The sequence below is a fragment of the Triticum aestivum genome, chromosome 7B (genome assembly GCF_018294505.1).
Source record: "Triticum aestivum cultivar Chinese Spring chromosome 7B, IWGSC CS RefSeq v2.1, whole genome shotgun sequence".
In the NCBI taxonomy this organism is placed as follows: Eukaryota; Viridiplantae; Streptophyta; class Magnoliopsida; order Poales; family Poaceae; genus Triticum; species Triticum aestivum.
The window spans coordinates 25596758-25612179 of NC_057813.1; the positions used below are offsets into that span (position 1 = coordinate 25596758).

Consider the following 15422-nt stretch of genomic DNA (forward strand, 5'->3'; position numbering starts at 1 on the left):
AGAAGGTTTTGTCAATCCTAAAGGTGCTAACAAATGTGCAAACTCCAGCGATCCATCTATGGACTGGTGCAAGCATCTCGGAGTTGGAATATACGCTTTGATGAGTTGATCAAAGCATATGGTTTTATACAAACTTTTGGAGAAGCGTGTATTTACAAGAAAGTGAGTGGGAGCTCTGTAGCATTTCTAAAACTATATGTAGATGACATATTGTTGATTGGAAATGATATAGAAATTCTGGATAGCATAAAAGGATACTTGAATAAGAGTTTTTCAAAGAAAGACCTCGGTGAAGCTGCTTACACATTGAGCATCAAGATCTATAGAGATAGATCAAGACGCTAGATAAGATTTTTCAATGAGCACATACCTTGCTAAGATTTTGAATTAGTTCAAAATGGAATAACCAAAGAAGGAGTTCTTGCGTGTGTTGCAAAGGTGTGAAATTGAGTAGGACTCAAATCCTGACCACGACAGAAAATAGAAAGAGAATGAAAGTCATTCCCTATGCCTCAGTCATAGGTTCTATAAAAGTATGCCATGCTATGGACCAGACCTATTGTATACCCTACCCTGTTTTTGCAAGGGAGTACAATAGTGATCTAGGAGTAGATCACTGGACATTGGTCAAAATTATCCTTAGTGGAATAAGGATATGTTTCTCGATTATGGAGGTGACAAGAGGTTCGTCGTAAAGGGTTACGTTGATGCAAGTTTTGACACTAATCCAGATGACTCTAAGTCTCAATCTGGATACATATTGAAAGTGGGAGCAATTAGCTAAAGTAGCTCCGTGCAGAGCATTGAAGACATAGAATATTTGCAAAATACATACGGCTCCGAATGTGACAGACCCGTTGACTAAACTTCTCTCACGAGCAAAACATGATCACACCTTAGTACTCTTTGGGTGTTCATCACATATCGATGTGAACTAGATTATTGACTCTAGTAAACCCTTTGGGCATTGGTCACATGACGATGTGAACTATGGGTGTTAATCACATGCAAATGTGAATATTAGTGTTAAATCACATGGTGATGTGAACTAGATTATTGACTCTAGTGCAAGTGGGAGACTGAAGGAAATATGCCCTAGAGGCAATAATAAAGATATTATTTATTTCCTTATTTCATGATAAATGTTTATTATTCATGCTAGAATTGTATTAACCGGAAACATAATACATGTGTGAATACATAGACAAACATAGTGTCACTAGTATGCCTCTACTTGACTAGCTCGTTAATCAAAGATGGTTAAGTTTCCTAACCATAGACATGAGTTGTCATTTGATTAACGGGATCACATCATTAGGAGAATGATGTGATTGACTTGACCCATTTTGTTAGCTTAGCACTTGATCGTTTAGTATGTTGCTATTGCTTTCTTCATGACTTATACATGTTCCTATGACTATGAGATTATGCAACTCCCATTTACCGGAGGAACACTTTGTGTGCTACCAAACGTCACAACATAACTGGGTGATTATAAATGTGCTCTACAGGTGTCTCCGAAGGTACTTTTTGAGTTGGCGTATTTCGAGATTAGGATTTGTCACTCAGATTGTCGAAGAGGTATCTCTGGGCCCACTCGGTAGTGCACATCACTATAAGCCTTGCAAGCATTGTAACTAATGAGTTAGTTGCGGGATGATGTATTACGGAACGAGTAAAGAGACTTGCCAGTAATGAGATTGAACTAGGTATTGAGATACCGACGATCGAACCTCGGGCAAGTAACATACCGATGACAAAAGGAACAACGTATGTTGTTATGTAGTTTGACCGATAAAGATCTTCGTAGAATATGTGGGAGACAATATGAGCATCCAGGTTCCGCTATTGGTTATTGACCAGAGACGTGTCTCAGTCATGTCTACATAGTTCTCGAACCCGTACGGTCCGCACGCTTAAAGTTCGATGACGGTTATATTATGAGTTTATGTGTTTTGATGTACCGAAGGTAGTTTGGAGTCCCGGATGTGATCACGGACATGACGAGGAGTCTTGAAATGGTCGAGACATAAAGATCGATATATTGGACGACTATATTTGGACACCGGAATGGTTCCGGGTGAGATCGGGATAATACCGGAGCACCGGGAGGTTATCGGAACCCCCCGGGAGGTGTATGGGCCTTAATGGGCTTTAGTGGAAAGGAGGGGAAAGGAGCAAGGGAGCCCCCCCCCCAAGCCAATCCGAATTGGGAGGGGGGCCGCCCCCCTTTCCTTCCTCCCTCCTTCCTCTTCCTTCCCTCTCCCTTCCCTCTCCCTCTCCAAATAGGAAAAGGAGGAGTCCTACTCCCGGTGGGAGTAGGACTCCCCCCCTTGGGCGTGCCTCCTCCTTCTAGCCGGCCCTCTCATCCCCTCCTTTATATACGGAGGAGGGGGCACCCCATAGACACAACAATTGATCTCTTGATCTCTTAGCCGTGTGCGGTGCCCCCCTCCACCGTATTCCACCTCGGTAATATCGTAGTGGTGCTTAGGCTAAGCCCTGCGTCGGTAGCATCATCAACACCGTCATCACGCCGTCGTGCTGACGGAACTCTCCCGCAAAGCTCTGCCGGATCGGAGTTCGTGGGACGTCATCGAGCTGAACGTGTGCTGAACTCGGAGGTGTCGTACATTCGGTACTTGATCGGTCGGATCGCGAAGACGTATGACTACATCAACCGCGTTGTGCTAACGCTTCCGCTTTCGGTCTATGAGGGTACGTGGACAACACTCTCCCTTCTCGTTGCTATGCATCATCATGATCTTGCGTGTGCGTAGGAATTTTTTTGAAATTACTACGTTCCCCAACATGCCTTAGATATCATCATAACTTTGCAATTTTCTATCAATTGCCCAGCAGTAATTTGTTCACCTACCGTATTATTTGCTATCTTGAGAGAAGCCTCTAGTGAAACCTATGGCCCTTGGGTCTCTTTTCCATCATATAAGTTTCCGGCTTACTATTTTGCAATATTTTACTTTCCGATTTATAAACCAAAAATATTTACTTTATCGTTTATCTATCTCTATCAGCTCTCACTTTTGCAAGTAACCATGAAGGGATTGACAACCCCTTTATCGCGTTGGGTGCAAGTTTGTTTGATTGTTTTTGCAAGTATTCGGTGATTTGTGTGTTGTCTCCTACTGGATTGATACCTTGGTTCTCAAACTGAGGGAAATACTTATCTCTACTTTGCTGCATCACCCTTTCCTCTTCAAGGGAAAAATCAATGCAAGCTCAAGAAGTAGCGTGGATTTCTTAGTATCAACACACCCTGTAAAATCAGCATCTGAATAACCCACCACCTCGAGGTTATCATATTTCTTATACGTAGTGATGAGGCCTTTAGTGCCTCGCAAATAACGCAAGACCTTTTTAGCAGCCTTCCAGTGATCTAGACCTAGATTTGACTGATATCTGCCAAGCATCCCGATCACGAATGCTAAATCAAGGTGAGTGCACACTTGTGCATACATAATGCTTCCAACAATCGAGGCATAAGGAATTGACTTCATCTACACAGATTCATAATCATTTCTTGGGCACTGAAAACTCCCAAATTTATCGCCCTTAACAATAGGAGCAGGCAAGGCTGAGCACCTATGCATATTGTACTTTTCCAGTACCTTCTCAATATATGCTCTCTGATATATCCCCAACATCCCTATGGATCTATCCCGGTGATTTCAATTCCTAAAATATAAGCTGCTTCACCGAGATTCTGCATATCAAACATAAGAGGATAAAGACCTCTTAGTCTCCAACAGAATATTTCTATCACTGTTGGCTAGAACTATGTCATCAACATACAGTATCCGGAAGATAAATTTACTCCCCCGAACTTAACATAATCACAATTGTCCACTTTATTTTCTTCAAAACGGAATTTCCTTATGACTTGATCAAATTTGAGATACAATTCCCTTGACCCTTGCTTCAAGCCATAGATGGATTTCCTTTGAGGTGACATCCTAAATGCTCATTTCCTTCCACAACAAAACCTTATGGTTGTGCCATGTATACACCTTCACTTAAGTCACCATTTAGAAATGACGTTTTGATATCCATCTAATGCAGCGCCAAATCATAATGAGCCACGAGTGCCATAATTATTCTGAATGAGTTTTTAGAAGAGACATGTGATTTTCTTTGTTTATAACCAATCCTTCTCTTTGAGTTAAACCTTTTGCCCCAAGCCTTGCTTTAAACCTTTCGATATTCCCTTCGGAGTCACGTTTGGTCTTAAAGACCTATTTGCATCCCACTGTTTTGGCTCCTCTGGGAATTTGTACCAAGCCTCATACATGATTAGTGCTCGTGGACTTCATTTCATCCTTCACAGCATTGAGCCATTCAGATGAAAATTCACTTTGTGTGGCTTCTTTAAATGAGGTGGGATCATTGTCCAACACCGACTCATCCATATCTTCACTCATGTAAGTGAGATAGTCATCAAGAATAGCAGGCTTTCTAGTCCGTTGTGACCTTCTGAGATATTCATTATTTGGCACATCATCAACAATTTGAGGTTGCTGAGTATTTTCAATAGAAATATCATCAGGTGTGACATTTGAAACAGTCACATGAGTCTCAGCATGTGTTGTATTAACAGTCCTCTCAACAGGAGGTGCAACACCAACAGGCATCGGGAAAACAAGTTCTTGAATTATTGCAATCGGGACATATTCCCGTTTTACCTCCAAAATTATTTCCCGAGGTGTCATGCTTCCCCTCATCATATCATTTTCCAAGAACACAACGTGTCTTGTTTCTTTGTTGCCTGATTTGGACAATAAAACCGACATGGTTTAGATTTGTCAGGATAGCCAATAAAATGGCAACTAACTCTCTTAGGGTCTAATTTTCCAATAACTGGAATGAAAATCCTTGCCTCGGCAGGACAACCCCATACATGAAAATAATTCAGGGTTGGCTTCCTTCCAGTCCATAATTCATACGGTGTTTTGGGCACCGAATTACTGGGAACCTTGTTAAGAATATGTGTTGCTATTTTAAGGGCCTCCATCCATAAATTTACCGGCAAAGTGGAGTGGCTTAACAGACTCTACACCATGTCCATAACCGCGCGGTTTCGCCTTTCAACCACCCCATTTTGTTGAGGTTTGCCCGGTGCTGAATCCCGGGCCATGAGGTCGTTTTCCTGTAAGAATTTTGCACACAATTCAGGAATTTGGCCATAAGAAGTATGTCTGTCATAGCACTTGCCACCATGATTAGATCTCACTCCTTTAATTCTTTTGTTACTTTGATTTTCAACTTCACCTTTTAAAATCTTGAACTTGTCTAATGACACTGCTCTTTCTTTCATAGGATAAATTTATCCATAACGGGAGAAATCACCGGGGACGTCATGAAGAAATAAAACCATCCACTGATCTCACATTAAACGGACCACATATATACGTACAAATTATTTACAAAACTCCCGTGCTTCGGCTTGCACCTTTCTTAATTTGCTTGGCATATTTTCCTCTGACGCAGTCTATACAATGATCAACATATGCATCCTAAAAATTGGGAGAAGGAAGAACTTGATCTGTAATGAGACGCTTAGTCCCCCCCCCCCCTCGAAATATGGCCTAAACGATAGGGCCATAATTTCAAAGAAGTATCATTATCATCTCGCTTTATGTTTAGTACTGACATTTATATTTGAGGTAGAACCCACATTATTATATAATCACAGAGGGAAATTACATAAATCTTATCTTGTCTGAAGGCAATACCAACGTTATTATGATCATACACAAATAATTATACATTGATTATTCCCAAAGTGACATGCATAACCATCATCCTCTAAACATGAAACGGAAGCCAAATTCCGTTTCATCAAAGGTACATAAAAGGACATCATGTAACAGAAGCTTGAAGCCGGTATGAAGTATGAAAGTAAAATCTCCAAGTGCCTCGGTGTCAACTTCAACACCATTAGCAACTCTAATGGTTCTTTCCCCTCTTTTTAGGGTCCTCCTCATATGGAATCCCTCTAATGAATTTGCAATATGAACTGTTGCACCTGAATCAATCCACCGATTATTGGTGGCATAATTAACATAAATGGATTCTTCAACAAAAGTAATAACACCAGTACCTCTATCTTTGAGCCATCTCATGAAGCCAAAGCAATTGTTTATGACCGCCTTTTCCACAAAAGTGGCACCCCTATACCTTTTCTTTTGTGCAGTCTTAAACTGATTGGTATGCTCAATCTTGTCAGCCTTTAGCCTTTAGCCTTTATTCTTCTTGCACACATTGTACCATAATATGCTCTCGAAGGCCTCTAGTGGGATCATATTTTTCATTAATTATCCTCCTAGTAAGACTTGTTGCATAAATTTTAGAAGACCCTTTAAATTGATCTTCAACCTTTGCAAAATACCCCTTAGCAGTTTCACAATTGGGAAGAGCTCCCCTCATGCTTTGTGTAATGGAACCCTTTATCATCATAAGGCATTGCAATTAGAGTCATCCCACTTAGCCTTCATAACATCATATTCTTTCTTAAGGGCATCATAATTTTCATTATCTTCTTTATTAGGTGCGGGAGGATCATTAAGGCTAGCATAATCAATATTAAGTAAGGCCATCGTAATTTCAAGCTTCTCCTTCCATGTAGCATACTTGTTATCATTAAGTTGCTCTATGCCATTAAGAATCCTAGTAACATGAGAGACATTAGGTGCTCCAAAAGAAAATTCAAAATGCTTTAGTAGGCATCACCATCATCGTAATTAAATTTTATCGGTCAAACTCAAATCATCTTTGGACAGAAATGAACATGAGCAACAAATTTTTGTGGACAAATATTCATCAATTATCTTTGGCCAAATATTCATCAATTAGCTTTAACAAAGCATAAAACCACACTTTAATTTGAGGATCCATTTAAACTCATATAAAAAAAGAGATTTTGATGAAATTCCATTTTTGTGGTACTTTAGTTGATTTTACTCTGTTTATCCTGTTATTTTGTAGCGGAAACTTTATGACATAATGACCATAATGATACTCAACATGGAAATAAAATGCCACAAAATAAAATTAACTAAACATAATTGAATTGAAGCATAAATAATTTAAACACGGCATACTAAAACATAATAGGGATTAAAATACTTAAGGAATTAAAATGTCAAAATAAATATAATAATTCATAAATAAATTTAATCCCTAAAAATGTTCACTTTATTACATAAAATTCATTTATCGTAATTAAATATTTAGTATTTTTAATAAAAAACAATTCTTCCCATAAAATAAATTTTTCCCAAAAGTTTAGGTCTTTTTGGGTAACAATTTACTGCTGGTCCGGGCCACGACGGCCTGCCGGGCCGGCTGCTGCCGCTGGCTCGGCCTAACCCGAGCGCGCACATTTCCCCCGATCCCCTTTCTCATCCCACGGGCCACGCCGCAGCGGCGGACGCGCGAGAGAGAGCGAGGAGCGGCAGCGATGCCGTCTGCGGCGGAGGAAGGTGACGGCGCCGGTGAGCCTCACTCGCCTAGGTCCCGTGCGGCTTTGGCCTGCGCGAGACTCCGTCGAGCGGGGCTTGCTGGCGTCCTGAGCATCGCTCCCACGCGCGTGCAGGCGTCCCTGCGACGGCGGCGGCTGGCCACATCAAATCCGGCGTGGTGGCGGGCTTCCAACGGCGAAAGGCGCACAAGGATGCTCTTGCATCCACCGTCCGGTGCAGCGGACGGCCAGCCCGCTCGAGCGCGAGCCCAAACGAGCCTGCCGGCATAAGGAGGCGGCCATGGCGACGCTGCACGGCGACGACGAGCACCACAGCTCCATGATAAGATCCGCTGCCCTTTAATTCATGATCACTAGAGTTAGGGTTCGTCTGATTTGGGGAAAATTAGGATTACGGTTTCTGCAATTGGTGATTTTACTTTAAACTTGCACAAATGCTTCAAATCCCTTTATTTCCTCATCAAAAGGAAACCCTTAACTTAATTAACATACAGTCTGTTAGGGCTAGAATCATAAGAGATTTAGGGCTAAATAAAATCATGCCTTGATTAAACATGAAGAACAACTTGATCTTTATCATGAACTTAACTTAAATACAACAGATCAATTCTGACCTGTTCCTTATAGGGCTCAAAAACATAAACTTAGTGGATCAAACATGAATTTGGATATTTTCTTCAGTTTCTTAATTGAGCCTTGGTTCAGTTTTAGATCATAATATTATTATTAACTAAACTTTAGTCTTTAGATCATAATATCCAACGATTACTTGCAAGTTGAAACCCCTTTAGCAGCAGTTGCTACGAAAGAGAGCATAACATGTGGGCTGAGCACATGTATGCAGCACCGAGTTGTGTACTCACAGCCTCCTAGCCATGGAGAACCAGCGTGGCCATGTTATTATTATACCTCTATCTGCAATTATATATGCTGTAGGTGTATGTGTATGGCATGTTAAAGGCTTAAAGCAAGCAATTGCATTGCTAAACATGCAGGTGAGCCTCATTAAATAAGAATGGTAAAAGATGCGCGCTGCCCACCCTCCATGCCACCACTCACTTCAGTTTTTCTTTTGAACACAGAAATTTTCATTAATTTAACAACAACGTACATGTACAATCTTGCACTACATGATGCATGAAACTGCAGCTATATCTGCATTTAGGCATGTATCTATGCCTGAACTTAAAACACCTGTATCTAAAAGATGATCTCTGAATCTTCAGTGCCAACTTGGCTTGTTGATGAGCCCTGAAGTTATAACCTCAGTTGATATGATATATTCTGGAAGCATCAAAGGCTGTGGAGGCTGCTGTTTGAGCGGCTTGTGGTCTGATGGACCAATGTCCAGGAGCAAGCATCAGGTTCTGCGATGCTGCCGCAGTCGCCAACGTCGCAGTCTGTCAAAAGGTAGCCTGCTGAATCTGAAGTGTTCCTGCAATCTGGGACGCTGACATCAAGCCGAATGCCTCGGCCTGAATGGCAGATGTTGTTGGCGGGGATTTGGCCGAGATACACAGCTGAGAGCAACGCCGATCAGCTCCGAACTGTATGAAAATACCTATGCCAGCAACTGCGGATCTGCCGTCCGGACTTGGAGGCGAAGCTGCATCCAAGTAAATGATAGGGCCTGAAATGGTGGATATATCGTTGATGGTTCTTCCCGGCCTGGGTGACGTATGTTGGTTGACATGGCCCTGTCTTTGCTGTCCTTGCACAGAAGCTCCATCAAGCTCAAGCATCCTGGAGACTGAAGAGCGAGCTGTATCGTCCATCCGAGAGGAAATTGGTACCTCCATACCGGAACCCTGCATGATCGCCGTTGCTGCAGCATAAACCTGAGAAGGGGCACTTAATTTCCTGCAAAAACGAGCATCGTTTCGAGCTTTCCAGATAGGCCACAAGAACGTATAGAGGGAATTTATGCATATTTCGGTTGGAGGCTCCCTAAAATATACTGTATGCAGCAATAGAAATCCCCATACGTCTGGTTTAGAGTAACTGTGAAAACAAAACATACCAAGCAAAATTAAGGTGTTTCTGTTGGTAGATGTTCAGACCATCCGCGGTGGACATGGAGTTTGTGCAGAGAAATGCAGTCAGGGACTGCAAACAAAACATCCTGCTGCCACCAGTTTTCTGTTATTGTTCGTAAAAAGAAGCAAACGTTCAGTTTTGAGATAATATTATTAATTCAACGAACGGTAAAAGCAGTGACTGCACTCTGCTGCATCAGCTTTATTCGTTTCTTGGTCCTTTCATCAAAAGAAAGCAAAAGCAAGCTAGTAATGCAAGTTTAGCATCTCTTCTTTCCCCCCTTAATTATTTTTCTCTTCTTTTCCCTTTGCCTCTCTTCGTCTTCCTCTTCGTCGGTTGCATCTATTTTCACCAACTCCAGCATCCCATTCCCATAGTAGCCTTGGCGACAAAGCTCCACAGAGGGGAGGCGACCGGGCGTTGGATCTGATCGATTTTGGGTGTTGCTGAGGTGCATGCTCTCCTCCATCTTGGGTGTGTTTTATTCTTCTTCGGTTGTTGCTCATCTCGCAGTGCTCACTCACTCTTCCCTTCTTTCATATGCATATGCTGCAGTTTCTTCTTCCTCTGATCTGCAAGATCATGGCCGAATCACTGGTTCTCTCTGTGGTCCAAGGGGTGGCCGGCAAGGCTGCAGACGCGCTCATCCAGACCGTGACCCGCATGTGTGGCCTCGACGACGACCGACAAACGCTGGAGCGCCATCTGCTAGCTGTCCAGTGCAAGCTGGCCAACGCAGAGGAAAGGAGCCAGACCAATCCCTACCTCAGGAGCTGGATGGAGAATCTCAAGGGCGTCGCCTATGAGGCCGACGATGTCCTCGACGACTTCCAGTACGAGGCGCTGCGCCGCGAAGCCCAGATTGGCAAGTCCACTTCCCGCAAGGTACTCGGCTACGTCACGTACCACAGTCCGCTGCTCTTCCGTTTTGCCATGAGCAGGAAGCTCAAGGGAGTCCTGGATAAGATCAATAAGTTAGTGGAGGAGATGAACAAGTTTGGCCTTGAGAATTCTGTATATCAGTTGGAGCGGCAACATCCTTGGCGACAGACTCACTCCAAACTGGACGAGTCTACCAAGATATTTGGAAGAGATGATGACAAGGAGGGGGTTGTGAAGTTGCTGCTAGACCAGCAATATCAGCGGAAGGTGCAGGTGCTGCCCATATTTGGTATGGGAGGTCTTGGCAAGACGACGCTTGCTAAGATGGTGTACAATGACCAAGACGTCCAGCAACATTTCCAGATGAAGATGTGGCACTGTGTGTCACACAATTTTGATGTTATTGCTCTTCTGAAATCCATCATTGAATTGGCTATAAATGATTTATCAGAAAAAGAAAAAGAAAGAGAAAAAGAATTGGATCCACATGAAACATGGCGCCATTCTAGCAGCATTGAAGTATTGAAGAAGAAACTTGATCGAGTCATTGGCTGGAAAAGATTTTTACTTGTTCTTGATGACGTATGGAATGAAGAGAAGAGGATGTGGGATGATGAATTGAAACCACTATTGTGCTCTGTTGGTGGACCAGGAAGCATTATAGTGGTCACATGTCGAAGCAAGCAAGTGGCCTCTATAATGTGCACCGTAAAGCCCCATGAGCTAACATTTCTGAGTGAAGAAGATTCATGGGAATTGTTTTCAAACAAAGCATTTAGCAATGGTGTACAAGAGCAAACAGAGTTAGTCACCATCGGAAGACATATTGTCAAGAAATGTGGGGGGTTGCCTCTTGCGCTGAAGACAATGGGTGGATTGCTGAGTTCAAAGCAACAAGTACATGAATGGAAGTCCATTGAAGAAAGTAACATTGGGGATAATGTTGGAGGCAAATATGAGGTCATGCCCATACTTAAGTTAAGCTACAAACACCTGACATCTGAAATGAAGCAATGTTTTGCATTCTGTGCACTTTTCCCCAAGGATTATGTGGTGCAGAAGGATATGTTGATCCAACTATGGATAGCAAATGGCTTTATTCAAGAAGAGGGAACAATGGATTTAACAGAGAAAGGAGAATTCATTTTCCATGAATTAGTTTGGAGGTCTTTTCTGCAAGATATGGAAGTGGAAGGCATATATGGTGTCTATCGTGCTATCACAGAATATGAGATAATAGCATGTAAAATGCACGACTTAATGCATGACTTGGCCAGAGATGTTAGCAATGAATGTGCCAACATAGAAGAATTGATTGAAGAGAAAGCATCGGCAAAAAATGTCCGTCACCTGCAATTGTCAAAGGTTAAATTGGAAAAGATCTTTGGATTGTTCGATGACAAAACATCTCTCCGCACTTTGTTAGCTAGTTCAAGGAGACATCAGAATCATAAACGGCTGCCACATCCCACATGTATCATTACGAGCATTGCAGTGTCAGAGTGTTCGCACAAGTTTCAAGGCCGAAATTGCAAAACATTTACGGTATCTTGACCTCTCCACTTGTAGCGTCGATACTAGATTGCTACATTCAATATGTCTATTGTATAACCTGCAAACACTGAGGCTCAATGATTGCTTTGAGCTACGACAGCTACCAGAAGACATGGTAATAAGCTTGAGAAAGCTCATACATCTTTATCTTTTTGGATGTCATAAGCTCGAGCGGACACCTCGAAACATTGGTCAGCTAAACAACCTTCATACACTAACAACATTTATTGTGGATACTAGAGATGGTTGTGGTATTGAGGAGTTGAAAGACCTGCGGTATCTTAGCAAAAGGCTGGAACTGTACAACTTGAGAAAAATAAAGAGTGTAAAGCATGCAAAAGAAGCCAACCTCCAGCATAAGCAAAATCTGAGTGAGTTGTTGTTCTCTTGGGGACATAAAAGATATGACGAGCCCGAAAATGAGGCATGTAATGAAGAAGAAGTGTTCCAGCATCTAGAACCTCACAGCAAGATCCAAATTTTGGAGTTATATGGATATAATGGCCTACAAATACCACAATGGATGAGAGATCCTCAGATATTTCGGTGCTTAAGAAAACTCATAATTGCCAACTGGACAAGGTGTAAGAATATACCTGTAGTATGGTTGTCACCCTCACTGGAGTACTTATGCTTACAAAACATGGGTAAACTGAAGACATTATGTGATAACCTTTGTGTAGAAGGTGGAGGACACAGTACCCCTCTACAAATTTTCCCGAAGTTGAAGGAGATAGTCTTGGAAGGGCTGCGAAGTTTAGAGGGATGGGCAGAAAATAGTGCGGGGGTGGCTATTGATAGCTTAGTAACATTCCCGGTGCTTGAGGAGCTAGAATTCGACAGATGCCCTAAGCTTGCAAGTATTCCGCTGAGCCCCGTTCTTAAAGTCATGAGGTTAGGAGGATATTTTCTAGACCTGGAGTCTTTACTGCATATTCCAAAGCTGCCTACATCCCTTGAAATTTTGTGGATTCAAGGCTTTGGAGGTTTGGTGGCGCTGCCTTCGAACCTTGGAGATCTGGCAAAGCTGAGGGAACTACTGGTGCATAGCTGCAGCAGCCTGAAAGGGTTGCCTGATGGGATGGATGGTCTGACTTCTCTTCGGGAGCTGGCAATCACTCATTGTCCAGGGATAGAGGAATTCCCGAATGGTATCCTTCAGCGGTTGCCAGCCCTTGACGACCTACGCATAGTGGGCTGCCCCGAGTTGCAAAGACGATGCAGAGAAGGTGGGGAGTATTTCCACCACCTGGTCCCTATCCCATTTAAATACATCCCAGGAGAATCAGAACCAGAATCAGAATCTGAATCAGAATTTGGAACTGGAGCAGCAGAAGCAGAATCCAGCAAAAAGAGGTTTCTAAAAAGGCTCCTCCTTCCCTGTGGTGTTCACTCGAAGTCTGACTCTGACTCTGAGTCTGACAATAACTGAGGTACATATGCCACAAGTCCCCTCATAATTCTATTATGGTTTAACCATCTTTTCTCAGTATACATATAACATAAGTAACTCCCCACTGATTACCATTTTGTTTTTTGTTTTGTATAGGAGCAGCTTAATCCGACATAGTTTGATCTTCGGTCTGGTTGCAACACTCTTTGCCTCTTTTTTTTTGGACAAGTATCTGCCTTTTTTTAGGACAAGTGTATCTCGTTGCTTTGCTGCTTTGTGCTCGTCTCAACAATCATCAAAATTAGCATAAAGAGGCGACCTACTATGCTTAATTAGTTTTCTTAGCAGGACAACCAAAAGTAATCAACGAGATAGGTCGTGAGATCAGGTTACATCAACCCAACCTACGAGCAGAGCTCGGTCATGAAAAATCTTTTAATTGCATCTCTCATTTCTCCGACCGACGCCACTTCTACAAATATATTTTCTCCAAGTGCTCAAGGTGATTGGTCCATTTGGAAGGTACGCTCCATCTCTGTTTAATTTTACAATTCCGTAAACTGTACTCGAATCAACTGAGCACAGTACTTGATGTAGCCAAACCTCTGTTCTGATCCATATATAAATACCAAAATTGCTTTGATGAGTATTTAATTAAATATGGTGACAAAATGCTTTCATCATCTTTATTCGCCTCTCGTTTCTCTGTAATCGTCAGGAAAATTGGTATTCAGACTCGATACTGATTTCGTGTCTGTCAGGAAATCAGGTGCGGGATGACACTCCGCTGCAACGCCGTTTCGTTCTTAGGCATGCGACAGTAAGCACACAATTACTCATTCGCTATGCTTACTAATTGATGGATACCCTCTTGTGTACTTCTTTGGAATAAACCTATCTTGAAAGTAATCAATGTACCTGCAGGTTGGAATCCCTAAAAGCATCCACAAAATGAAGGAAGCATCCATGAAATGAAGGAAGCAATGCTCGTCAAGCTAAGTCGGAACTCCATCATCATGGCATGTGATGAGCGTTGTGAGTAGGAATTTTTATTTGCCTACAAATTTGCAAAATGTCCCTTGGCTCTGAAGCTCATGTCCGTGTGCAGAGGATACTGAAGTGGTAGTCTGACGTGTGAGTGAGAGCGTTTGTGTGTTGGCACAGCCTGTCCGTGTGTGTGTGTGTGTGTCGTTGGGCATTGGCCCGGATTAGGAGGTGTGTCAAGTGTTTCGTCGGTCAAGGAAAAGGCAAAGTCTAAATTCCAGTTAAGTGTCTGAACTAGTACGAAGTTTACGACTATCATCCTTAACTATTTACTTTGATCTGATAAAAGTTTGTCTTCATATCTTTGTTATGAATATTACGAAGCATAAAACCTGAACTAGTACTTTGGTGGTTGGTGCGTTCAAAATCCAGCTCCATCATAATTCAGATTACAACTTCAGTGTCCTCGAATCCAAAAATGTCAACCCAAGGGGTACTGGAGCTTTTAAGTTAGCGCCAAAATTAGCGCCCCGGGATATGTGCAGGCATTCAAAAATATTGAACTAGGAGTGTATTATACTAATAATTCATTTCTCAGCTAGAAGAAAAAGAAGGCTTTAGAGCACCTCTATCAGATGTCGTAAAAATGGTCAAACTTCTAAATTTGCAATATAGATCTCGTAAAACGCACAGAAATACCGGATAGATCCTGTAAAACGGCCGACTCCTAAACTTTGGAGTGAAGTTCATTGTAGGTCCCTGAACTATTCAGGAGTGTCATGTAGGTCCTCAAACTATGAAAATCAGCATCCAGGTCTTCGAGGTGCATGAAGTGTGTCATTCAGGTCCAAAATTTGTCCGATCCCACCTGACCGGCTAGCTGGCGCCGTTGACCCATGACATGTTGGGAAAGGGGGCCCGCAATGTAACAGGCGGTGCCGGAAATATGCAAATAAATTCAAATTCATGGTTTCAAAAAATGTTCGAATATAAAAAAATGTTCATGAATATGTAAAATATTCCCGACTTTAAAAATATGTTCACGAACGATGAATTTATAAAAAAATCACGAAA

General features: G+C 42.2%; 1 pseudogene; it reads left to right on the forward strand.

The window, feature by feature from the left end:
- The first annotated feature begins 10116 nt into the window (after nucleotides 1-10116).
- Nucleotides 10117-14275, forward strand: LOC123155546 (putative disease resistance protein RGA1; annotated as a pseudogene).
- Nucleotides 14276-15422: the final 1147 nt, after the last annotated feature.